Genomic DNA, 27,107 nt, shown 5'->3' on the forward strand with positions numbered 1-27,107 from the left:
GAGCGCAGCCGGGGCCCTCGGGGCCGGACGCGGACTCTCGGGCCGAGCCAGAAGGCAGGTGCAGGCGGCCGCTAACTCGCCCAACTTGCTGCACGGTGGCCGCTCAGAGGCGCGGGCTCAGGGGGCGCCCCCCACCGGCGCGCCGCCGCCTCCCCAGGCCCCAGAGGGGGCGCGCTCAGGGCGGAGTCCCATTCAGGGGCCGAGGCTCTGGGCGCGCCAAGCCGCACCGGCTCCCTGCCGCCGCCGTGGCGTGGCAGCTGCACAATCGGCTCGCTAGCCTCGAGAGCTAGCTCCGCAGGGAAATCCACGCTGGGGCGACCGCCACCAAGACCGCGGGTGGGACAGAGAGCCGGCGGCCGCGGGAGTTCCGCCAGCACCGCTCGCCGACCCGCGGGAGAGCGCGCTAGTGCCCAGGTGGGGCCGAGCTGGGGGGCGGGCTCCCTGAGCGCAGTGAAGCGCGGCGCGCTGGGGTCCTTCTCCCCTCCCTCGCGCCCTCGGCTCCCAGACTCGTTTCTTCTCCCTCCCTCTCGCCACCCCCTCCCCCCTCTCTGTCTCCAGTCTCCCCTTTTCTCCTCCCTACGCAATCCTACGTGATTGAGGTTTGGATGAGAAATTCTCAGAGGCAGAGCGAGGGAATTGCAGCTCGTGTCGGCTCTGTCCCGTCCCTCCCCCGAGAGAAAACACAACCACCGGCCGGTTAAAGGACCCTTGGTGCGCAAAGAAGGGGCCAGGGGTGGGCGAGCTGAGAGAACGCGGTCCACCGTCTCTCCGATAAGCTGGAGCATGTAGAATTTTTCCGTTCAGGAAGGAAGGCAGTGGACACTGGATAAAGTAACAATGGCCTCTTGGGCCCTCATGTTGGGGCCCTCCTTTAGCACGTTTTGGAACAGGAAGAAGTGTTTTGAGCTACTTGCAACCTAGATTTCTTGGTTCTATCTGGAAAACTCCAAAACACGCTCAATCCCGAAACAGGGGCCAAGTAAGCCCCGCACAGAGGGGATAATGGGGGTAGGGTGAGGGGGTGATGTAGGCAAGGGCAGCCAGCAACCAGCTTTAGGGCAGTTAGGTGTCCGGGTGTGCTCCTTGTGATTGACAGCTGGATCGTACAGAAAACTCAGCAGAGGAGATAATGTCATCCAAGTTGGAACACAGCATGAAAGATTTCAGTCACACAAAACGAGTAAGCACCTTCCATTCATGCTAAAGTCTGCAAGTGGCTATTAGTTATACTTACAATCTTTCTTCAACTTGTCTTCAAATACCCCTACTCCCTTCCCTTCACAGACACTTCCCTAAGCATCTAGGGTAGCTCAATACATGGACACCAAAGGATTAAATGAATAATGTATGTTGGATACACTTTAATAGAGAGCAAGGAAAATACACACCCTGGAAACTACTGGAAATGGCTGTGGGAAACCCAGGGGCCCTAAGAATTCTCTAGATGTGGTGACACACCTGTGGGTCTAGCTGAGATTCACTTGGACAGTGAGAAGGACTGTGATCCGTAAGGTTGTTTAGACCGAGCCTGTCGTCTAGCAGCTCTTCTGTGTCTGGGGGCCTGGCGCTCCCAATCTGGCAGCTGGCAAAGCAGTCTCAGAGGCTGGCAGACAGGGGTTCATGGGGCAGACAGCTGGGAGGAGGATGAAATAGGCAAGGCATCCCTGGGGAGAGGGGAATCCCAACTGTCAGTGGGAAGCACACACGTCCCCTGCAGTCGCCTGCAGCAGTTCTGTGGGGCTAAATGAGGACAAGTGGACGCATCCTTGGAATTCCAACAATAGAGAACGAGACAGGTGGAAAAAATGTATTTTATGTAGGTATTTGTGTGTGGGGGGGTGGTATTCATTCTCCAAAAATGAAGCAGAATACATTTTCAAAAGTGCATCTGGGTGGAGAAAGGGGATTACTTAAAAGCAATCAGTGACACCATATGGGGACTATCAGTTCGATAAATGCCCACATTCACAAATAAAATGATTTTCCTTGGCTACCAGAAGACTTGTCTCATTCTTGAGCAAGGCAGGCACAGATAGTAGTGACTGGCTTTGGGGCCTCCCTGCCTTTTGTAATTCCAACACTCAAACAGAAACAGGTCAGCTAAGGGGAGGTATGCAGAGAAATTGACCAAGAAGGTGGTATATAATGAGGCATTGAGGAAATCACTGTCGAATTCTGAGTCTGTTTTGTATCCTTGAAATGGGCATAATCATCCCCATCTACTTCACAGAACTGAGTATGTTTGTCTAAGCACTTTCAAAACTGGAAACTGCCAGTTGAGTGACAGAGATGATGGCAGTGTTTAATGTCTTTAAAAGAACATGCATCTGATTCACCTGCTTGACAAAAATGCAGATTGCTGGTGGCTCCTTACAATTTGAAGCTGAATCTCTGTGGGTAGATCCCAGGAATTTGAAGTGTTAACAAGTTTTTCAGGTATCAGAGTTTGAGAATTTAATAGATACATACACTGTAAATAATAGTAGAAGACAGACATGAACCCAGACACTCAAAACCTGGCCTGCTGTTGCCATCAAGTCGATTCCGACTTATAGTGACCCTTTAGGACAGAGTAGAACTGCTCCATAGGGTTTCCAAGGAGCAGCTGGTAGATTCAAATTGCCAGCCTTTTGGCTAGCAGCTGAGCTCTTAACCACTGGACCACTAGGGCTCCTCAAAACCTGGCACAAATCCTCAACATTGCAGTCCTATGCCCCCCAAAAAAGGCCTAAAAAGAGTGCATGTTCTCTAAACTTTGAGTGCAGTTGAATTTTCTTTTCTGTAGGTTTATGAGAAATGAAGATGTTCTGATGCAGAAGGTAAGTAACGTCGCAGCTTAGGATAGAAGGAAGTGCTGGTGGAAGAGATGAAAAAGCAGAAAACAGTTGCTGTTTGAAGTTCTCCTGTCTGTCTTGAATGACAGCATCAAGGTAGGCATTTAAAGAACAAAACAAAAACAGTAAATGCCAGCTTTCCGAGAGTGACATTATTTCTCTCTTCAGATCTCTATTAAAAGAATGTGGTGTAGGACTAACGGACCACAGCTACCAAGGCCTCCACCAGACTGAGTCTAGTACAGCTAGATGGTGCCTGGCTACCACCATTGACTGCTCTGACCGGGATCACAACAGAGGGTTCTGGACAGAGCTGGAGAAGCATGTAGAACAAAATTCTAACTCACAAATGAAAGACCAGATTTACTGGCCTAAAGGAGACTGGAGAAACCCCGAGAGTATGGCCCTCAGACACCCTTTTAGCTCAGTGGTGAAGTCATTTCTGAGGTTCACCCTTCAGCCGGGGAGTGGACAGCCCCATAAAACCAAATGGGACTAATGAGGCAGAGCAGTCCAGGGACAAGGTCCAGAAGGCAGAAGGGGACAGGAAAGCTGGTGATAGGAAACCCAAGGTTGAGTTAGGATAGTGTTGATGTGTTGTGAGGTTGCTAACCATTGTCATAGGGCAACATGTGTACTAACTGTTAAATGAGAAACTATTTTGTTCTGTAAGCCTTCGTCTAAAGTGTGAATAGCAGCACAATTGGAAGAGCATAGTCGATGTCACTGAACTGTGCATGCAGAAATTTTTGACATGGTGTATCTTTGGCTATGTACATTTTCACCAAAAAAAAAAAAAAAGATTGAGAAGGGAGAGGGTTGACATGTTGTGGGGTTGTAAACCAATGTCATAAAACAATACGTGTACTACTGTTTCATGAGAAACTATTCGTTCTGTAAGCCTTCACCTGAAGTACAATTCAAAAGAAAACAAAAAGAATGTGGTGTTTTGATTCCATCAGACAAAAAAGACTTTACCTTTTTTTCCGCTCACACTATTGGAGCTATCTCAGAGTACTTTGGAACTGTTTAGCCCTGTAGGCCTCAGCAGCATCATTTTCTCCATTTTTTCCAAGGCGAAGAAGAGGTAAGTATAATTTGAGAAGTTATCTAGGACCTGGCTGTTCAGCTCAGCAGCAATGCTAAAATTAACCTTTTGGTATCCAGCAAGTCATCATTGTCCTACCTACCGTTGTCCACTAAATCTCCTAAATCTTCCTCCACGGCTAAGACATCTCCAATATCTTTGCATTTTGGGGGTCAAGAATGAAATCAAATCAATCTACTGATGACTTAAGTAAAACAACTAGATATTTTAATTGAAAGGTCGAAGTCTAAGAAATAACAATACTTTGATTTGTATGCCATCTTTCTTTGAATAACTTGAGAATTTCCTGTTACAATTTTGAAGACATCATGCATAGACACAGTTTGAATTACTCTGGACAAAGCTGTCAGATACTCACTGAAGGGATACTTATATTATTATGTTATTATCTGACCTCCAAACAGGTAAACATGGGCAGTCTTGATTGTCTCCATTTTTTGGAAGGAAAAAACCCTGAGAATTGAATAGTCTCTCCCTTATTCTTAGGCCAGTCCTTCCAACTTCCACATCTAATCATTAGGATTATTGCATTCATTCAATTTAAAACCTTGTATTAAGCACGGATAGTGTTCAGAGCTATGTTTTAATCCCCAGGGGGAACTCTGTATACCTCTACATTCTCCCTGCCCTCAACAAGCTTGCAATTCTTGCTGCCATGATCTTATTTGGCTCTTGTTTTGTGGAATGAAGCCCTGGTGGCTCGACAGTTAAGCACTTGCCTACTAACCAAAAGGTTGGCAGTTCAAACCCACCCAGCCTCTCTGCCAGAGAGAGACCTGTCAATCTGCTCCCATAAAGATTACAGCCTAGAAAACCCTATGGGGCAGTTCTACTCTGTCACGTAAGGTCACTATGTGTCAAAATTGACTAGACAGCACTTAACGACAACTACGGCTGGACAAGTCATTCAACCTCTCTAAACCATGTCTACAAAATAGACTAATGATAATACTTCCCTCCCTGGTAATGTACCTCCCTCCCTGACTGTTACAAAGCTCAGAGAAGATGGGATCATAAGGTCAAGTATGAGAATGAGCTTGCCGTCATTAAAATATCCATTTAAATCAACTCCCTGCTATAAAATCCGGGTGTTCCAAAACAGGACAACATGGTGTGTGATTCATACACATCATCATTCACTCCTGGACATAATGTATTTAATGAAGACTGAAAATTACTTGAAATGAATGATTAACCTTGACATTGTAATGGCAAACAGAATTTTCATTAGTGGAATATTGTCAAGGTCCTTGTCTGCTGGGAACACAAAGGAGCCTAGCTCTACTCATACATCATCCCGTTCTGAGAACAGGCCCCTGATTCAAAGCTTGGTGATTATGAGCTCATTGGGTTCCGCCACAGCCAAAAAGCTTGATGGCCAGAAGACCTTCTCTCCATTAATTTTTTTCATACAGTGGTTGCCCTTCTATTTGCTTTTCTCTGTCCGATTGGCAGCTAAAATAGGCTGGCAAAAGCCAATGGGAACAATTACTTTCTAATAATTTGTGAATTCCTTGTCATAGAAAATTCATTTATGGCAGTTTATTCAACAATTGAATTACATCTTATATATCTGTCTAGTTTTGGTCATTTCTCAAAGCCCGAAAGAGAATGGATTTAATGCTGCTTTATGACATAGATGAAGAGTCGTGTCCTCATTGCCCAAGTAGAGAAATTATCAATGTTTTGGAGAATAAGAAATATAAGATATGACTAATGTGTATCCAATGCTAAGTACCCTGTACTGTTCTAAGTAAATTACATTATTGACACACTGATACTTACAACAATCTTATGAGGTAGGTTGTGTCCTTACCCTCATTTAGTAAATGAAGAAACCAGGGCACAGAGAGGTTAAGTTGTTTAACTCAGTCACCCAGCTAAGAATTGATAGAGCTCAGATTCAAATCCATGTAGCGTATTTCCAAAGCTGCTCTTTTAACCTCTGTATTATACTGCATGTCATTAAAAAACATAATGCCATGAATAACGATAATTGTGTAGTGAAACAAAATCAGTGAGAACATAGTTATAATTCACATTGATGAGCATGTTACGGTTTAGAAATCATTTTCCCATGTATTCTCTCCCTGAGAATCTCAAAAACCTTGTGAGGAAAGTTAAGAAGATAAAACAAAAATCCCAATTTTATAGACAAACCGAGAAGACTCTAGTAAGTGACGTGATTTCCCAAGGTCACACAACAGATAAGTGTGACTTGAATCCAAGTCTTCTGACCTCAATGCCTGTCATGTCTTAAATAAAATCACTTTGAGGAAAAAAAATGAGAATTTCAGCTGTCCTTTCTTCTCAGGGGTTAAGAGCTACGGCTGCTAACCAAAAGGTCGCCAGTTCAAATCTACAAGCCGCTCCTTGGAAACCCTATGGGGCAGTTCTACTCTTGTCCTGTGGGGTAACTATGAGTTGGAATAGACTCGATGGCAATAGGTTTGTTTATATACTCTTATGAATGACCTTGAAGAGATCATTCCATGTTGGAAGGGAGGGGGACCCAGTTGCCTCAAATCCTTACCCTCTGCAGCTTTTACCTCTCTCTGGGCCAGGCGGCGAAGTGGTGGCTCTACCACACTTGGCCATGACAGGCACTCTGTTCTCTCTGGTTCTTCTGAGACAGTGGTGTGTGGCCTCCAAACACTCTCCTCCTTACTTCACTAATTCAAGTTGAGCTTTATAAGAAAACTATGGGGCAATTAAATCAAAATAGAAATTAAAGAGATGTATAAGGACATAAATTCACATTTTCTCCATTCCCATTCCTAAAAAATTTACACTGGTTTGGCTAGTGCCACTTAGGAGAAGGTTGGCACTCTGGGTATTTTCCTTCCCAGCTAGATGGAGGATGTTAGAAAATCTGTCTCAATACACTCCCCATAATTTTAGCTCTTCTCTAATTCCCACTGTCATTAATCCAGTGGCATGCTATCCTTCTAGAAGAGAAACATGGTTAGAAGATCCCCATTAGAATGTAAAATCCATTAGGACAGGGGCATTGTCTATTTTGTTTACTTTCCTCTCTCCAGTGGCTAAAATTGAGTAGATACTCAATAACTACTTGGTGAATAAATGAATTAATTAATCCATCCATCAATCCATCTATCCATTCATCCTTCTTTTTAAATAGATGCATAGGTCATCCCAAAGAGGATAAAAGAACATTTACTCTTACCCCGGGGGAGTCAGCTCAAGGATACCCTCCATGTTTTCAACTTGATTATTTTACTTTATCAACATCCCCTAAAATGCTCTACCTAAATTCCGTTTATCTACTGAAATGTGATAGTCCAAGAAGGTCCATGGTTCCTAAATTTCTAGTCTGAGTAACTTCCATTCCACATATCTAAGCCTGTATTTTCAGTTCTAATTTCATTCCGCTCTCTCTCTCCCCTCTGGGTGTATGTGTGTGTCACGCCTTCACTTACCTTAACAAAAGAAAAAGAATGCAACAAGAAGGAAAACAGAAGAGAGCCACACACATCAGATAAAGTGAGTAGCCAATTTTTAAAGCTTCAGAATAAGACTAAATGTTGAAGTGGCTTGATAGTCCTAACATTCCTGCTGGCTCCCATCTGTACTGAGATGCTTTCTCCATGGGCCATTCCTAGTGGCTCTCATTTCTAATTTTCGATTCCAAATTTTCAGGGAATGGATCTTGTTGAACTAGCAGTCTCTTGCAGCATCCAGCACATGACTGACACTCAAAATAGATTCTTAAAATTGTATCAATTCATATTCTTGCCCTCTGCATATGCATAGCACTGGACACTGTGCAAATAACAGACAGTAAGTGAGAGATCCCACTGATCCCTCGCCTGTAGGCATTTGATACTGAATAAGATTTTATTGGAAATAACAAAAATACACGAAAATGGTTAGGGAAACTGTCAAAGGGTCAAATGGGAATTTGGGCAAGGTGATTGATAAGATCGCTTCTAGTACTAAATTTTTAGAATTCTCTAAAAATAAAATGTATAGTAGAAAGTGTATGCAATTTAGAGTAAGCAATTTATCTTTGCATAAGTTACTTAACCTACCTGAGCCTAAGCTTACTTGCCTACAGAATGCCTACAATATAGGACCTAGATCAGTTAAAATAATATATTGAAAAGAAATCACTGGTTTTGAAACCAGGAAAAGTAGAAATGAGTGAATGAAATAAATGAATCGATGGGTGGATAGATGAAGTATAGCATCTAAATATTTCGAAATTAGCAGTGCTAGGTTAAGCAAAGTAGCTCAAAATAAAAATATTTAAGGAGCTTCCTTTCAGAATACTGGGGAGGTAAATAAGAAAACTTTCAGGAATTCTAGGGTAGTAAACGAAAGCATTTAGTAAAATTCTCATTCACTTAGCATTCATTTGCACACAAAACTCTGTCCCCCGTGTTTATTCTTGCCCTCTGATTCTACACGGAATCAAGGGGACGTTGGTGTAGATGACTGTGTGTTTATGAGATCTAAAGGCGAAAGCCAGAGTTTATGGCTAGCTAGTTATGGCTATAGACAGATACACATTGCAGTGCTCAAATATCTTTAAACAATATTTGGAGCAGGAAGAAACAACAATATTTTTGTAATATTTTGACCAAAATATTAGCATTTAAACTTGTAGTGTTAACTAGTAGGGATCTCATGAGGTCATCATCCCATTCCAGATTAATTTATACACATTGTAATCAGCTAGAGATCGTAAGTAAAGAGACTTCTTTAAAAGTAAGCTAGACAATTGTCTGCTGATTGGTTGAGTATGCTAAGAGCACAGCAGTGGAGAAGAGATTTCCCTTCCCTTCATTGTGGCAGTTCTTCCTCCGATCCCTAAAAAGGGGCAAGACAAGGAAATAACTGTAGCTGGCCTTTAAAAGATAAGTAACCAGAAGCATTTATTATTTTCTAAGGATAAAAGTCAGGATAGAATGTTGGCTTCATGCTAAAATAAGTGGAATGCATTACCAAATAACATTATAAATTCGATCTGTATATAAGATTAGACATAGAATTTTGGGGCAAGAACATGACTTAATTTTGTTGTTGTTGCTCCTTTAAGCATCTAGTATAGTATTGTGCATAGAGTAAGTACTCTGTAAATATGTTTTTATTTAATTGTTACTTGAAAATAATGAATGTTCAGAATGATTAAGAACAATCTCAAGGGTTAACCTCAGCAAAACTTGAACCCACTGCCGTCGAGTCGATTCCGACTCATAGAAACGCTATAGGACACAGTAGAACTGCCCCCATAGGATTTCCAAGGCGGTAAATCTTTATCAAAGCAGACTGCCACATCTTTCGCTCGCAGAGTGGCTGGGGGATTCAAACCGCTGACATTTCGATTAACAGCCGAGTGCTTAGCCACTGTGCCACCAGGGCTCCAGCAAAACTTTAAGCATGTTTTTATTGACAGTGGCATCACTTTTAGTCTCTGATAACATCATTGAAGCAGTGGCTATAAAAAGAAAAAACTCTGATAAATATGGTGGAAAACACATGGTCTTCACCTGGGAAGGGGTTTCCCTGATCGCCGTCTAGCACTAACATTGAACTTCTGTTCTCTGATGACACGATCCTTATAAAATCCTAGGGTAAGCCTGCACCACTGTAGGGAATGGAAAGAGTCTTCCCTAAAGGGAGTGGAAAGTCACAGTTTCAGGCATCAAATAAAAATGGGATCTGGACCTGGAAAAATTAATTTCAAACTCAAGGAAAAGGGTGTGCCTTGCTCTCTTGTATCTGTATTTTGAGGAGTAATCCATATGCGCTTAAGGTTGGTCTGACTGTCAGAGGAAAAGATCCTTTACCAAACAGACGCAGGTCAGAAGCTAGACAGGAAAACCACCTTACAGGGGCTACTAACATATTGGTCTGGAGCTATAGACTCTATGAAGTGAACCATATCAAGTGACCTAGATGTTAGTTGCAAATCACTCTCTGTGTTTTAATTTCCTTTGTTATATCCTAGCTTTTCAAAAAAGTTTTCTAGCTTAGACTTAATGGAAAAGTTTTATGTTAATGCTTAGGCCAGCAACTTCATAATCTGTAGCACCATGGAAATAAGAGGCGTAATTAGTGAGAGCCTCCAATGCGCATCCCTGAGATGAGTTAGTCCTCACGATGAAATATTCTCTTGCATTGCCAGCGATGGAAGAATCAGTTTGATTTCATTCACGGAGCTACTGGGTCTTCCTTACAGGCTATCCTTACAGAACTTCAGACAAATCTTAAGCATTTTTACTTGAGCCATGTACAAATGCCAACTGAAAACTCTATGTTCGAAGAATAAGTTAAATGTTTTTGATGGAAAGGAAGAATAAGGTAGGAAAGAGAAGAGATGAGAAGCTAAGAGCTATCAGGTGTCTGCAATGCATCACACGTAGTACTGAACACTATATATGTCATTTTACCTAATCCTCACAATAACTCTATAATGCAACATTATTATCCACATGTTACAAGGAGGAAACTGAAGTTCAGGAAGGCTAATTAATTGTCTGAAGTACGGGTCAGGCCCAGAATTCAAATCTAGTTTACCTGACCCCAAATCCAAAGCTCTTTTCAGGACCCGTCTTAGAAGATGAACCCACAAAATGAAACTATAAGGGGACCATTCATGTTCCTGAAGCATTATAAAAGTAAAATACCCTTAAGTTAAGGCCACTCAGAATCTAAGTCAGAGGCATCCATGCTATTTGTTTCTTGGTGATCACAGCCCCATTTTGAAAGACAATAACTAGATCCAGGGAGAGACAAATTGAGGATAGTGATGTCTATCTTCAAATGTCTGAAGAACTCATCAAAAAGAGCAATAGATATCCTATGTGGCTCCAGAGGCAAACCTGGATTCAGGGAACCAGTTATATATACAGAAGCACAGACCAACCACGGAATAGACTGCTTCAAAATGGTGAGTCCCCCGTCATCAGAAATATTCAAGTCCAGATCAGGAGCAACACCGCAGGAAGAGAGTTCCAAGAGCAAAGATGGGTATCCTATAAGGTGGTTACGGTCAACATTTCTAGGTTGGAGAATAAAACAAAATCATCATAGTCTGCATCCAAGGCAATACTTGGAAAAAATTTAGGAAAAAAAAAGTAAATAGGTAAAAAATAGATAAAGGATGAATCAATGATGAAACCGATGGTTAGGCAGAAAATGATAGTCGGATGGGACAAGATTCAAGATTCAATGAAGTAGACTAGGGGAGCATATCAAGATGAACACCGTGAAGAAAGCATAGTTAGGAGGCTTGAAAGGTCATCGACCCAGTTTCTGCTGATAATTTTTAGTTACTACATACGCACCATACACATCATGAGCTTCAAAACTGGAGACGAAGCACATGTCCCACGAGTCGGCATTTTTGAGACGTAAGTGGTGTGACCTTAGAAAGGTCATTTAATCTTTCCCTACATCAGCTCACTCATCTGTAAAATGGGAAATTCTTAAGAGAATAACTAATGGTCTTTATTTTTTAAGTCCTCTAATGGAAGGTTACTTTGGGAAGGGTCATGGAACCAGAACTGACATTAATTTCAAAGATTCTAAACGACAAAAAAAAAAAAAGAGTATATACTCTAAGGTACCCAAACATTTTTAATGTGACCACTTTCTTGAAAAAGAAAGGACAACTAGTAGCTGTAGCAGAGACTGTCATGAAAATAAATGACTCTAAGCTCAATGATACTCTCTGAAGCTGCTAAATTCTCCCAGTTTTGGTTCAGACTGAGTCCCTATATCTCCAAGTGAGGGGGTCGGGGAGGAGGAGTGAGAAATGATGAAGTGGTCTGTTAACTGTTGAGACTGCACAAAACAAAATAGAGCTGTTCCCATCATAGTTGCACTTCAGAGTTTGCTTGTTTTTCTGTATGCGGTACGCGTATAGATCAGGAAATCTCAGATAACTGTGGATGAACGGTTTTGTAATACTTCAGATAAAAAGAAGAGAGAATTTTATAGTGAGAAGAGTCCACAAGCCTGGATCTGAACCCAGCCTGAAAATCAACAGAGCTGAATTATTATTCTGATGCGACTTACTCAATATAGAACCTTGAACAAATGATTCCTCCTTTCTGGGCCTCAGTTTGTTTCATTCTTAACATGAGGAGGTAAACCAGATGATTGCTTAGGTCTCTTCCTCCTCTCGAATTTTATCACTCTAAATATAATGCTTACCAATGTCGTATTACTTATGCAAAACAGGTTAGGATGTATTCTCTTTCATCTTCCGGTGTAACTTCATGGTAGTTAACTACCTTCCTCCCTTGGGTCCCTATATAGATGCCTTCGGCCTTCAGAAGAACTAAACCTACCTTATCTTTTACCACAAGCCACTTCTCTATAACCCCAGATAAAGGTGGTACTAATTAAAGCAAACATTTTTTGGATACTTATTATTTACCCCCCAAAAAAACTATTGTAAGCACTTTATACATATCAACGTATTTGATTATCCTAACAACTCTATGAAGTAGGTATTATTATTATCATTTTATCAATGAGGAAATGAACGAACAAAGAAGTTAAGCAACTTGCCTAAGGATACAGCTAATAAAGGAAATGACCAGGATTTGAGCACAAGACATCGGAATCTAGCCTGTTACTAAGAGACCAGTCACCTCCCAGTCATGTCGTGATGGTGACAATGGTGCTGATGATAGTGATGTAAGTGCATGTGCTGATGCTGGTGATCGTGGTGGTGGTTGTATCTCTGCTTCATTTTTTTCCCTGTATGACAGGCAAGGAGTCCCTGAGTGGTACAAACAGTTAATGCGCTAAGATGTCAATCAAAAGGTTGGCGGTTCGAGGCACTCAGAGTCGCCTCAAAAGAAAGGCCTGGTGATCTACTCCCTAAAAATTAGCCATTGAAAACCCTATGTTGTACAGTTCTACTCTGGGACCTGGGGTCACTATGAATCGAAACTGACTCGATGTAGCTGGGTTAACCTGATGAAGACAACGTTCTCAACCAAGAGAGCTTGGGAACAGTCCTGTGCTTTCCCCTTCTAAACAGCGGAGGCTCTGCATGAGCTGGGAGATTGGAACAGAGGAAGAAAAATCATATGACACCTTACAATTTAAGTATTTTCAAGCATTTGATCCTCACAACAATCCTGTGAGATAGGCTGGACAGAGATTATTATTAGGATTCTATTGTAGAGGAGCCTTGACGGTACAGTGGTTAAAGCACTCTGCTGCTAACCAAAAGGCCAAGGGTTCAAACCCACCAGCCACTCCACTGGAGAAAGATGTGGCAGTCGGCTCTCATAAAGATTTAGAGCCTTGGAAACTCTATGGGGCAGTTCTACTCTGTCCTATAGGGTTGCTATGAGTCGGAATCGCCTCGATGGCAATGGGTTTTTATTATTATTATTTTATACTATTACAGAAGTAGAGATTGAAAGAGGAGTAAATTCTGTTAGAGTCCTAGCTAATGAGTGATGAAATTAGGACTTAAATCTGTTGGCTTCCCAAGGAATGATCTTTCCACTCTACCGCATTGCACATTCTAGTGCCACTTTCCAGTTATGACAGATTCCTCTGATCTCTTGCCCAGTTGTTTCTCAGTCCATCCTTCCTTATTGTTCCGCCCAGAAATCTACCAACAAGAAGATTCTGGCAGATCTGAACATGTTCAGAATGCCCTTCCAGGATTCGTGGTATGGCTGCCTTTGTCAGACAGAACACTAACCCTCCAATATCACATTGTTGCCTTGGAATCATAAACATGTAAGCCTCACTACTGACAGCCTCATGAGTTCATAATCCTTACTGAACCCTGTAATAGCACAGCATCTCACTTCTACTTCCTTGAAAATTATGAACGAGATGTATTCTGCTTCTGAAGCAGGATCAGGCCCAAACGTGTGTCTCACTAATTTTCTTCTTTGTTAGAGAGCCCCCTGTTGTTTATCTGTGTAATTAAAGTGTGTATGGGTTTGCTAACCAATTCCCCTACAGCCAGTGAAATGTGTATGAGATTAAAAAATATACATATTATGCTGGCAATCCCTATAGAATGTCAACCTCTGATATTCTTTTCAGAATCTTCAGTCTAGGGGAGCCACTGTATCTGGAAGAACAACTCCGCACAACAGGAAGTCACTAAGTTCTGGGGTTTTGCATTTTAATGCATAACTGCTGTTAGCTAATTGAGAGACCCTGGGCAAACAGTGCAACCTTTTTGTTCCTTAGGATCATTTGGCAAATGATTGTAGTAGACTTCTGTTACAAAGATTTAGATACAGAATCACAGAGCATAAGAACCAGAATGGAGGGAACCCTGAGGATCATCTAGGGCAGCGCCGCCATTTTAAAGGTTATGAAATTAAAGAGATGTGGCACACCTGAGGTCACATAACTCCTGATGGCATAAGCAGGAATACAGCTCAGGCTTCCTGATTCTAAGATTAGTGGTCGCTCTCAGGTGTAAGGTTTACTTTTTCAATAAAAGGCTATCTTTCAGGATTCATCAAAAAGAAAAAAAAAGAAAAAGATTAACAATTAAAAACTAATATGTATAGCATGCCACAGTTGATAACGAAAGGTGTTTCCCATTCAGTCCTCACAACCGCCTAGGAAGGCAGTTAGTTATTGTGATTAACATTGTTATCCTCTATTTACAGATACAGAAACGGAAGCTAAGACTACCAAACGGGTGTTTCCAAGGTCACATACCTGGTAAACCCCTTGTCGTGGAGTCGATTCCAACTCATAGCAACCTTATAGGAGAGAATAGAACTGCCCTACAGGGTTTCCAAGGAGTAGCTGGTAGATTCGAACTACCGACCTTTTGGTTAGCAGCGGAGCTCTTAACCACTGTGCCACCAGGGCCTCTCATCTGGAAATCAGTGGCATTAACGCTCTAATTCTGATCTTCTACCTTCAGATATTTGTCTTTTCTTCTTTGGTTCCCCCCGCCTTTAAACTTAAGTTTTGCAGGTAAGATCAAATGAATTATAAAATCTCCATAAAAGACTAAAATGCCTTCCCTAAAATGCTTCCAGTTAGCATTTCTTCTCGCTCTCCTCACTGCCTGCTTCCTCTCATCTCCTCCATCTAACATCCACTTTCAGATAAAACAGGAGTATTTAGAACAATAGGAATTTCTCTCACTGGTTTGTTGCACGGGATAGAAGAGTCATAATTCTTTTGTCACCATGGAAGGATCATCAAAACAGACTTCTCTGTAATGTTAATGAGACTTTTCTTCACCAGGTGGCGCTGCTTGCAAATATCTGATGCCACAAGCCAAGGAGACATGTGAGGTGAAAGGCGGGACACCAAACTTGCCTCAGGGTCTTCTCTGCCAGGCAAGGCCACCCCAGGCACTGCCTCGAATATGTGCATTTGATGCTGCACCATCCAATAGTCATATAAATAATCTCTTTAATTAGTTCACCCTTTGTGCTTCTTTGGCTGCAAAGATTCAATTAAATGCAAAACTTGCAACTCATTGCTGGAGTATCCATTAGCCTGCAACTCATCTTTAAAAGCAACTATAGCCTAGGGAAAACTCAGTGAAGAAATGAATTTGCCTTTGTCTTGAACATGTGTACTTTAACTCACACGCCACAGAAGGCGAGGCTGTAAACAGCCATGTTTGTTCACTCTAACAACACTCAGCTCCAAATACATATATAGTTTTTAAAATGCTTGGGTAAGGAGACTGGTGAAGGGATAAGATAAATGTGGTCTATTGCCAAGTTTCCAACCGAACTATCTATTTTTCTTTCCTTCTATATCCATCTCTTAATCCCTCAGTTACTGGACACTTACCGTATGCCAAATTGCTTAGCACATGGGTGCATAAAATAAAACATAGTTTCTCCAATCAATGAATTTACTGTCTAGTGGGTGAACTTGATGTATGTTGTGATAACTGTCAGAATGAAATGCATGGTAATGAGAGGAGGGCTCTGTGGGGGAATGTTCAGGAGACAGGGCCTCTCTTCTCAATTGGAAGGGGTCTTGCAGGGTTTAATCAGGGAGAGGAATGAGAGCTGCCCACTCAAGGATAAGCAGGATGCAGCCTCCCACACCAAGAACTAAGAAAGGCCTTTTAAACAGAGAGAGGAGAAGAAAAGCACAGAAGTGTCAAATGTCAAGCTTTTATCAGACTGTGAAATCCTCCAGGGCAGGGACCCTGTGTGTCTTGTTCACTATTATATCTTATATACCAAGCTCCTGATTAATAAAAATAAGCAGATCGACAAACAATAAATGAATGAGCAGTATTTGGAGAGTGTTGCTAGTTCATTGGGTTCAGAAAATAAGATTGTGGAAGCATATGGTAGAAACCAGTTTCAAAAGGATTTTTGGTGACAAATCAATGGAGTTTTTGCCTCATCTTGCAGGAAAGAGCTATGAAAGTTTTTGAAGAAGACTGTGACGTGATTCAACCAATAAAGTTCTCTACTAATACCTCTTAAAATAAAAGCGATTGGGCTAAATGTGGTACAAAAGAGTCAATAGGAATCCGATTAAATTCATTACATTAAAGTATATGAACTTAAAATTTAATGTGTTAAAATTATATGGGGATAGAAGTGTCTTGCTACAACAATCCTAAATGGATATAAATAGCATGTGAGACAAAGGTGCAAAAGAACCAAGTTCTAACATGATATGCTTATTCTCAACAACCCTCATAGTTTTCTACAAATGTTTTTGACAAGTCCCACATTACCACATCTGTTCATTTTCTTAAGGGGAAAAGCAGGGATAAGTATCCACAAGCTTTCCCGAGGTCATACGTGAAAAACATCATAGAACTAGTAGCCAAAGTCTTGGATTTAGTCTTGGTTCTACCATTAATTTGCTCTAAGCCTCTGGGCCTTTCCTCCTCTCCCTGAGCCCTGGTTCCTTATCTGTATAAGGAGGTGTTGGACTAGCGCCTCCACGGTCTGCTTTAGCTCTGATTGTCTCTGATTCCAGTGAGGCAGCTGGAATGAGAATCCCAGACATTGTCCCTATCAATTCTCTCACTAGGCTACACTTAGCACAGCAGATGGCTGGGAACTACTTTGTTGAATGATGAACATCGTATTATCTTCTTAAGGAAAACTAATACAATATCTTCTTTGCTCACCTAAAAATGAACAAATAAAAATGTAAAGTAAAAGATGAGGCAGGCAGCTATCTAGGAATACTGTATTATGTCTAATGCTACTTTTGAAAATATATCAGGCTTTGAATTTGATTATCTGTGTAGCTATTCAAACAGTTGTTCCATTTTGCCCTAGAGATGACCCCGTTTCTGAGGATGGCAATCCAGTATGTATAGTAATAGTCTTTACTAACTTCCTAAATTATTTCAGAATTGTACGAGGTGACAAGTGTAATGCAAAAGAAAGACGGTAACACTCCCGTAACTATACAAAGAGCTGGAGAGACAGTTCACTTATTTGCTTTTATCCTTCCCTGTAATGAAAAAAAGACACGGTACATAAGAAGTATCAGGATTCAAAAGAATCAAATGTCTCAAGAGTAAGAAGAGCATTTGACTTGTGATCAGAATACGGAATTTAAATCTTTATTCTTTAACTAAATAGCTGTGGGACCTTGGGTTAATTATTGGATTTATTTGTCCCTTAGTTTGACGATCATCTTTGAAATGAAAATAAAAACACTTACTAATAAGATTATTTTGAAGAAGTAGGAATATACATTAAAGTAATTACTTTGCATGGTCAATGCCACATAGTATGTGCAGAACCCCGGTGGCATAGTGGTTAACTGCTATGGCTGCTAACCAAAAGGTCGGCAATTCGAATCCACCAGGCTCTCCTTGGAAACTTTATGGGGCAGTTCTACTGTGTCCTGTAGGGTTGCTATGAGTCAGAGTCGACTCGACAGCAATGGGTTTGGGGTTTTTTTTTGGTTTATTTTTATTATGATGTGGCCACTTGGGCGTTTTCAGTAACATTTATAGAGGGTTATAAAGGTAGGTGAGGTAAGGGTAACATCTTTGCACGATGAATGTGGTAGTCCCTAACAATGTGCAGGCATATGCTAGGTACTCAATAAACATATAAACACAAAATCTAAATGGGAATTTCAGTCTGTAATTTGCAATATCTGGATGGAAAAAGAAACATAAAGTACAGGGGAATCTGAGGTTAATTCTAATCAATATGGTGGACATTTCCTTCATTTGGGAAAGAAATACGGATAGTGGTCCTCACATCATTTCACTTAGTGACCCAGTAGTATGGGTTTGTGGGAAGGAGTATAAGCACCACATGGAGAAAAATCTTTTTTAAAAATAGAGACTTCCCAGGTGGTTCTTAAGTACATTCCTATGAATGGTCCTGATAGAGCATCAATGTAGCTACAACTCAGCATCAAGGACCAGAACCCTTTGATGTTATTTCCAAGAAACAGAGGAAGCTCACTTAGTACAGCTGCCCGCAGAGCAGCAGGTATGGGGGACATAGCCTCTTCTTATGCCCGATGGCATCTGAAAAAGCATCCCTCTTGATTTTGTATTTGCTGAGATCATAGTACAGACCCAAAGCACTCAGGTCACCAGCCACAGAGAATATTTTAGAACCTCAACTGTATTTTTCCAACCACAAACAAAAAGATATTAATATTTTAGAGAGTTGTGCCAAGTGGAAAATGCTTTCCTCATTCAAGCCCTTCAAAATCCTTCCCAGTTGCAGCCTTTCTGGTGAACTCCTATGGACCCCTCTATTTTCTGAACGCCTATAGTACTTTCTGGCTCTCTCAACAAAGATTACTTCCTACCTTGCATTATATTAATACGTGCCTTAGTCATGTCTCATCTCCTCTACTAGAGTGTAACTTCCTTGAAGGCTGGGACTCTAACTTCCTCATTTTAGAACAGGCTTCTAATTAAATGCGTCTTGGAAGGAAGGAGAGAAAGAAGAAAAGGAGAGAAAAAGTTCCCATGTATGAAAAGAACAGGAGCAAGTTACTATGACTGAAAACAGCCACTCTGGCAATGATGTTGATTTTTTTTTTCACACTTCTGGTTTTCCAAACTAATAATTCAGAAAGAGATCCCTTTAAAAATTACAAAATACCCAGAGTATAAGGAATAAAAATGAAAAAAAAAAAAAAAGAGAGAGAGAGAGAAGCGAAGGAGGGAGGGAGACAAGGAGAAAGAAAAAGAGGAAACACTACTTATGATATTATCAACATAGAAAAGGTCTAAAGACCAACAATGAATCTTCTCTTTTGCCCTCATAACTGAAAAGTGCTTCAGAAGATGGTAGACAGAACTTCAAATCTGGGCATAATTTCTCTAACCTGGTGACAATGTCAGAGTTTGAAACAGTAAAATGTAAACAAAAAAAATTTTAGTAATGTTTCTATTCTATAGATTCACAGAAAGAATAAACAGGGGCATTAGGAATCAATTATGCCAGCCACTTAACTATAGATGAAGAATCTGAGGATATTCGTCCAAATATGCCTTGAAACCTCCATGAGTCTGCACATGGTATTCCTTCTGCCTGACATTCCCTCTCCTGCATTTGACTTGACCCATATATCACCTCCTCCTTGAACCTTTCACGATTCCCTCCATTAGTTTATTAATCCTCCTTCAAGCCCCGTGGGTGGCTTTTGTTGTTATTACGTGCCATCAAGTTGATTCTGACTCAAAGCGACCCCGTGCCCAGCGGAACAAAACACTGCCTGGAGCTTTTCCTTTTATATATTATAATTGATGCACGCAAATATGCAGGTTTCCCCCTAGACCATGACTTGCTTCTGGGCAGGAAGTCTATCTATCCCACCCACCCCAAACATCTGGTACAATGCTTCATAAACAAACAACAAAAAAGTGCTTCACAAATTGATATTTAATTTCTCAGAAAGAAATGCGGAAGAAGACTGGTAGAGAGTTCACCTTTTTAAGACATCTCACTTTAAACATAAAAGCCATCACAAATTAAAATTTTAAATCACAAAACACATTAACACCTTCTTGAAACGGGCTTTTGAAGACTAGGTAAAGAGAATAGACTGTATTTTGATAAGAAAGAGGAAAAAGCTAGTCCTATACAGTATAGTATCCTGGAAGAGAAATGGACTGGAAGAAAACTGTGTTCCCCGCTCTGCCCAGTTCCCTGCTTTGCTCCTCTTCTTCCTCCTCCTCTTTCATATTCTTTTCCTTTGTGTGCTTCTCCTCCTTTGGATAAAAAGGAGGTATTAATAGTAACATCTTGAGAGATTATACAATCTCCCCACTTTTTACACCCATTACTTCTTCTCTAGAACTGTGTACCCACACTTCACCCGAAAGGCCAGATGTGGTTCAATGAGGGTTACCCTGAAAAATATGAAAAAAAAAAGCTTGTCACATACATGTTGAAGGTCCCTGGATGGCGCAAACGGTTTGCACTCGACTGCTAACCTAAAGGTTAGTGGTTCAAACCCACCCAGCACTGCCCTGGAGGACAGGCCTGGCAATCTGCTTCTATAAAAATCACAGCCAAGAAAACCCTATGGAATAGTTCCACTCTGTAGCACATGGCGTCACTATGAGTTGGAATCAACTCTACAGCCATGAGTTTTTGGTTTTGGTCACATGTTGATGTTTGTTGGCTCAAAATACAATATATGTTACTCTTGATGGGGATAGCCTACATGTTGATGTTTATTAATGTTGACAAGTAAGTCAAGGTAAACAAAAATATAGATTTGAAAAGATGTCTGTTAAGGCCATTCTAAATGAATACTTCCAGTGTATTGTACCAGAAAGTAATATCAAGGGGGGGGGGGGAAAAAAGAGGTGAAAGGCACCTAAGATATTCTTTGCAACAAATAAACAAACCTAAATGTCAAAGCCAACTCTGTATGGTTCTGAAGGTGGTGTCCAAATCTCCCATACACCACCTTCAAAGCCATACACGGTTTGTTTTGAATGGTAACGAAATTATTGTCTTTGCTGCCACTGTTCCATTTTAGTTAAATGTACTAGTAATTTTAAGATAAGCGTATATTATAATTACCTTAAGGACTGGGCCTTCTTTGAAACAAAATGCCTACAACAATTTCACACCCCACGCCTGCTATTTACTTTTCGATTGTCACTCTCCCAATAGTTAATCCATGAAGAACAAATATTTCTCAAAATCATAAGCAAGTTGGCTGGAAGGTATTCAATTCATTTATTGAGCTCCTGCTATGTTTAAGGTAATATATTTAGCTCTGGGATGAAAGAAAGAAAGTATTATCATTAACTACTTTTTTTTTTTTTTTTTTAATTAGAAAACGTTGTCAGGAAAACGTTGTTAGTCCTGGATCAGCTTAGTGAGAGTCGGTAAGAAAAGACAAGATTGCTATCCATACAGAATCCAGAACCCTGCTTCTATACTATAACCAGTATATTGGGGCATATTTGTTATATGAATATCTGAGTTTCTGAAAGCTTAAGTTTTTCAAGCAGTTGGATCTATGCCCAATATTAATAATTTCTCAATTCCACTGCACACTTCTCTATTTAAGGGATACTTGAGGTTTCATGTCAGCCCCAGCTACGATGGAGTCAGATCACTTCCCCCAAGCACCACTCGGTATTTTGAAGAAATCATGTAGGCCAAAAGAAAGAAGGAACAGCTGATGATATGATTTATCTTAAGAACTCCAACACAAATGGGATCCAAATGGAGAAATTACTCGGATCACTCTAACAAAAGCCAACATTGCCTTTACCACCCATGATGAATCTCAGAGATACGTTCTCTCTACTTACACAGGAGCTGGGGTCTGAATAGAGAAACACTGGTGGCATCTGTAAGCAGCAGTAAGTGAAATCTTTCAATTTAAAGTTTGTATCAGGCGGATTTTCTTGAAAGTCAAAATGGAAAGGGGCTGATTAGATCTTAGCTAAAGGGGAGAAGCAAAATAACTTGACTCCCTGATGGCAGAGATACATTAAAAATAAAAAGTGTGAAGGAGAATTTAAAAAGTATATACCATCTTATTCCTGTATTTTTATTGCTAACTTGACTAGAAAATGACTAAAAACCAAGAGGCTCCTTTTACACCATTACTCCACTTCCTATAATCAAAAATGACAGGGGAAAGAGACAACTGAGTTCAAATTGCAAAACCTGCAGAACAGAAAACAATTCTAAAAGAATCACAGAATTCTGGGTTGGCAGGCCAACTTGTCCAACTCCTCATCAAGCAACAACCATTTTTTTTGTTTTGTTTTAATTGTGCTTTAAGTCAAAGTTTATAGTTCAAGTCAGTTTCTCATACAAAAATGTATACACACATTGCTATGTAACCCTAGCTGCTCTCCCTATAATGTGACAGCACGATCCTTTCCACCCCTGATTTCCCATGTCCATTCAACCAGCTCCTGACCCTCTCTGCCTTCTCATCTCACCTCCGGACAGGAGCTGCCCATTTAGTCTCATGTATCTACTTGAGCTAAGAAGCACTCTCTTCACAAGTACCATTTTATGTCCCATAGTCCAGTCTAATCTTTGTCTGAAGAGTTGGCTTCGGGAATGGTTTCAGTTCTGGGCTAACGAAGAGTCCAGAAGCCATGTCTTCCGGGGTCCCTCTAGCCTTAGTCAGACCATTAAGTCTGGTCTTTTTACTAGAATTTGAGTTCTGCAACAAGCATTTCTTGAAAACCTCTAGTGATGGAGTCACAACCTCAAGGCTTCTCCTTCATCTTTGGTCAGCTATGTCTGTAAAAATGTCCTTCTGATATGAAGAGAAAACACATTTCTCCTCGGCTCTAGTTTCACCATCTGAGTGCACTCAGAATTCTCCTAATACTGCTTCTGCAGGGCAGCCTTTCAAATTTTTGCAGAGAGCAATTTATCTTTTCCGTTCCTTCTTGTCTCTCTTAACAAAATAGCCTTTGTTCCCTCAGCCATTCCTCACAGAATCAGTCTGGCATCTCCTGCCTGACTGAGCTCTGATTTTCAATACTTTTCTTCATTTTAACATCTCTGTCACCTCTAAATAGTCTAGTCAATTTCAACTCTAATTATGAAAAATGACTTAAAACTTTTCAAATTGATTCACATTATGATTTTGACTAAGTAAAGGCTACGAATTACTTACATAAGTACTGTATTTCAAGACATTATTATAATAATGTATAATTTGAACTAACCTTTACAGTATCTAGAAATGTTGGTAAAACATTAAACTCATATGTCAAACCAGCCTAACTTGCCCCAACTCCTATCAGGGAACAGAATTAACCGCTACCTGGTCATTAAACAGGAAATGTAGGGAGTCGCCTATGAATATGATCTTTCCTTCACACACTCTGACCACAGCACACACTCAGTGTTTAATGATATCAGGTATGTTCTAGACACTGCCCTAAGTGCTAAGAGAGATACAAAGATGAATGATGGGCTCTCCCTTCAAGTAGTTTAAGGTCTAATGAAGTAATAGATCCTAGTAGATAATTGCACTACAGGTCAGAATAAAATAAGGAAGAGCTTGTCCAAAGTGCTGTGAAAATCTGGATTCACAAAGAGGAAGGGGTGACAGTAAAGCCAAGCCTTAAAGGACAGAGACAGTCTTAAAATGACATTTTCTCTAGCTATGTTTCTAAAGAAAAGAACAGAACTGGCTAAGCACAGTGAGGCATGCAGGGTAGCTGAGAGGTAAGACTGGCCCAACGTTTTTAGAAGACAATTTAGAATATATGAAAGATCAGTCCCTGGAGAAGGACATCATGCTTGGTAAAGTAGAGGGTCAGCGAAAAAGAGGACAACCCTCAAGGAAATGGACTGACACACAGTGGCTGCAACAGTGGGCTCAAGCATGACAACGATTGTGAGGATGGCGCAGCAGCGGGCAGCACATCATTCTGTTGTGCATATGGTCTCTATAAGTCAGAATCGACTTGACGGCCCCTAACAACAGCGAAAGAAGCAGTGGTAAGGTAACAACCTAAATATATATATAAAAAAAAAGGAGAGTAGTTTAAAAGTATCCTATATACATAAAGAAACAGAGCAATCTTTAGAAATCGTATTATCAAATAAAATAGAGAAATACTATACAGTATCAACAGAAAATTCAGAATGCAATATTGTATAATACATATGATTTCAATTTTATTTAAAACTGTATATTGTACATATATATGTATGAATAAGAATTTATATGTGAGTTTGTATATAAGAAGTTATGTGTCTATGTTATTGAATAGATGTGGATTGTGATGATTAATTTTACGTGTCATCTTGGCTAGGCTGTGTTTCCCAGTGGCTTGGCCAAACCTAGTCTAGTTGCTGTTCCATAATGTAATCCAATGTAATGTAATAACCTTCCACAATGTAATCTAACGTAATGTAATCCATTAGCTGAAAAGAAGGTTTCCTTAGGGTATATTCTGCCTGTAGACTGTAAATAGCTATTTTGGCAGTACTTGAGTTCTCTTTCTCTTCATTCTTTTCATTGCCTGACCTATGGATTTTGGGGCACAAGCTGCAGAAGTCTCCAGCCTGCCACCTGATCTACAGATTTCAGATTTGCCAGCCCTCTTGCCCCACAATCCTGTGAGTCAATCCCTTGCAATAAATCTTTATATCTATCTATCTATCTATATGTATTTGTTGTTGTTGTTGTTGTTAGGTGCCATTGAGTTGTTTCTGACTCATAGCGACCCTATGTATAACAGAAGGAAACACTGCCTGGTCCTGTGCCATCCTCACGATATACAAAATACATATATGTGTATGTATACATATATATATAATATATATATGTATATATATATACACATACATATATATATATATCTCACTGGTTCTATTTCTCGAGAGAGCCCTAAGATATTTATATAGGATATAGAACCTTATATAAATACATAACAGATAGATGTGCAAACAGCAAATATCCATAGTGCTTATCTCTATTTGGTGAGGTTATGACAGATTTAAATTTCCTTCTTTATATTTTTTTATACTTTCTACATCTTTATAATGATCAGGTTTTACAATTATCACCAGAATCTCCTTTCCCTAATATATGTTATTTTTTTAATAATTTTATTTTTGTTGTTGTTGTTGAGAATACACACAGAACATACACGAAGTCAACAGTTTCTACACGTACAATTCAGCGACATTCATTGCATTCTTCCAGTTGTGCCACCCTTCTCACCCTTCTTTTCTGAGTTGTTTCTCCCCCATTAACATAAACTCACAGCCCCCCTAAGATTCCTATCTAATCTTTTGAGTTATTGTTGCCAATTTAATGCCATATAGATAGATCTTAAAGAAGCACAACATGTTATTTTTAAAGAAGAAATAGGACTTAGGTGAACAGATAAACAGAGTGGAGCTGAAGAAAGAGATTCTATACAAAGAAAACCTTATAGAAAAATAAGCACAAAAGTGCATGGTATGTGAGGGGACTGCCACATGGTCATAGCAGCAAAATTGAGTGAATTAATCTCAACATTGTAGTTGAAGGTTCATTTAGAGTACTTTTTATCTCTTTCATGGATTTCTTTCCAGGATTTTTAAGCATGGCCTTTCTAATCAAAAGAGGACAAACAGTAGCATTAATGAAAAGAGAGTCAAGATTTCCACCTTTATGGGATATATCCAAGTGAAGTCATTTTGTTAGAGATAAAGAATTGCCAGTGGAAAAGATCAATGCGTTTGGAATTCACAACAAGATGCTATAAAGATCGGTGTCACCACCAGAAAATAAACACATTTTCATTATTACAATAGATTCCTCATTGGCCTCTTTGAGACTCCATTTCTTATACTTATTCACTCACTCATTCGACAAATATTTCCTGACCACCTAGGGACAAGCACTGTGCTTGGCACTGGCGACATAGCCGCAAACCAGACTGAGCTCTTGTGGATGGAATTCACATCCTTTCCACAGGCTTCCTTCTCCATCACACAAACAAAACCAAAAATCCCACTGCTGTCTAGTCGATCCTAACTCATAGTGACCCCATAGAACAGAGCAGAACTACCCCATAGGGTTTCCAAGGCTGTAAATCCTTACAAAAGCAGACTGCCACATCTTTCTCCCATGGAGCAGCTGGTGGGTTCAAACAGCTGACCTTATGGTTAGCAGCCAAGCGTTTTAACCACTGCACCATCAGGGCTCCTTTGCATCATATAAATATTCCTAAAACCCTACTGCTGTCACATCATTTATATTCTCAAGGAACTATAAATAATATCCAGCCTTCCACAAATCAGCGCAAAGGACTGGAAAAGAACAAAGGTTATGGTTAAGCTAGGTGTCTTAGTTATCTAGTGCTGCTATAACAGAAATACCACAAGTGGATGGCTTTAACAAAGACAAATTTATTTCCTCACAGTAAAATAGGCTAAAAGTCCAAATTCAGGGTGTCAGCTCCAGGGGAAGGCTTTCTCTCTCTGTTGGCTCTGGAGAATCTTCTCATCAATCTTCCCCTGGAATAGGAGCTTCTCTGCACAGGAACCCTGAGTCCAAAGGACGCTCTCTGCTCCCGGTGCTGCTTTTTTGGTAGTATGAGGTCCCCCACTTTCTACTGGCTTCCGTTTCCTTTTATCTCTTGTAAGATAAAAGGTGGTGCAGGCCACACCCCAGGGAAACTCCCTTTACATTGGATCAGGGATATGATCTTAGTAAGGGTGTTACAATCCCACCCTAATCCTCTTTAACATAATCTAACCTTGCCTCTTAACCACAGGCAGAGATAAGGATTTACAACAGACAGGAAAATTATATCAATCAGAAAATGGAGGACAATCACACAATACTGAGAATCATGGCCTAACCAAGTTGACACATATTTTGGGGGGACATAATTCAATCCATGACCCTAGGTTATGGTAAGTTCTATTTGGCAAGTTATTTACCACAGCCTAGTTTCTGTTGCATTATCTATAAATCAGGGATAAGAATATGTTTCCTGATTTTCTCCATGGATTGTTATGGGATAACAGGTGAAGTGCTTTAAACTATAAAACGCTAAGCCATCCTTTGCCCACAATATTCTGTTCAGGTAAGACCCATGATATTCATGGGTCAAATAGTGTCTCTCAAAATTTATGTCCACCTGGAACCTCACAATTTGACCTTATTTGGATGTAGCGTCTTTGCAGATGTAATTAAGGTAAGGATCAAGATGAGATCATACTGGATTGGGCTGGGGCCTAAAGCCAATGGAAGTGTCT

At 40.4% G+C, this 27,107-nt stretch overlaps 1 protein-coding gene across 1 annotated transcript in view; it reads right to left on the reverse strand.

The window, feature by feature from the left end:
* Positions 1-27,107, reverse strand: part of FGF12 (fibroblast growth factor 12) — a 587,132-nt gene that overhangs the window by 273,958 nt on the left and 286,067 nt on the right. The gene's annotated exons all lie outside the window — the stretch shown is intronic.

This window comes from Trichechus manatus, unplaced genomic scaffold (assembly GCF_000243295.1).
Source record: "Trichechus manatus latirostris isolate Lorelei unplaced genomic scaffold, TriManLat1.0 scaffold00026, whole genome shotgun sequence".
Taxonomy (NCBI): Eukaryota; Metazoa; Chordata; class Mammalia; order Sirenia; family Trichechidae; genus Trichechus; species Trichechus manatus.